The 867-nt window shown below is 37.8% G+C and overlaps 1 pseudogene; it reads left to right on the forward strand.

The window, feature by feature from the left end:
* The first annotated feature begins 126 nt into the window (after positions 1-126).
* On the forward strand, positions 127-827 carry LOC103271060 (annotated as a pseudogene).
* The last annotated feature ends 40 nt before the right edge of the window (positions 828-867 follow it).

Consider the following 867-nt stretch of genomic DNA (forward strand, 5'->3'; position numbering starts at 1 on the left):
AAACGTTATATTTGGAGCTAGGTTTTTCAGGGTTTTGGTTGCAATAAATAAATATTTATTCATCAACTTACTCTCTGTTGTAAATTGGCCAAAGGAAACCTGACTGTGGACTCCGGTTCTTCCTAGAGACTGTGTAGGTCTAAGGTTATTCAAAGAATTACCCAAACATGGACCAAATCATAAAATTTATATCAACAATATGAATGACAAAATTAAAAAAGAAGAATTGAAGAGCTCTCTCTATGCCCTGTTTTCACAGTTTGGCCATGTGGTGGATATTGCGGCTTTAAAGACCATGAAAATAAGGGGGCAGGCCTTTGTCATATTTAAGGAACTGGGCTCATCCACAAATGCTTTGAGGCAGTTACAAGGATTTCCATTTTATGGTAAACCAATGCGAATTCAGTATGCAAAAACAGATTCTGATATAATATCTAAAATGCTGGACACTTTTGATGACACAGATAAGAAAAAAGCTAAAACTGTGGAACAGACTGCAACAACTGCAAACAAAAAGCCTGGCCAGGGAATGCCAAATTCAGCTAATACCCAAGGAAATGCAAAACCAAATCCCCAAGTTCCCTGATTACCCTCCAAACTATATTTTATTCCTTAATAACTTACCAGAAGGGACTAATGAGATGATGTTATCCATACTGTTTAATCAGTTCCCTGGTTTCAAGGAAGTACATTAGGTACCTGGGAGGCATGACATTGCCTTTGCTGAATTTGAAAATGATGAAAAGGCTGGTACTGCCAGGGATGCTTTACAAGGATTCAAAATCACACAATCCCATGCAATGAGGATCACCTATGCCAAGAAATAACATCTGGGGCAGTCATCTTTAAAAGACTTGGTGTCATTTA

This window comes from Carlito syrichta, unplaced genomic scaffold (assembly GCF_000164805.1).
Source record: "Carlito syrichta isolate Samal-C Ts95f unplaced genomic scaffold, Tarsius_syrichta-2.0.1 Scaffold108978, whole genome shotgun sequence".
Taxonomy (NCBI): Eukaryota; Metazoa; Chordata; class Mammalia; order Primates; family Tarsiidae; genus Carlito; species Carlito syrichta.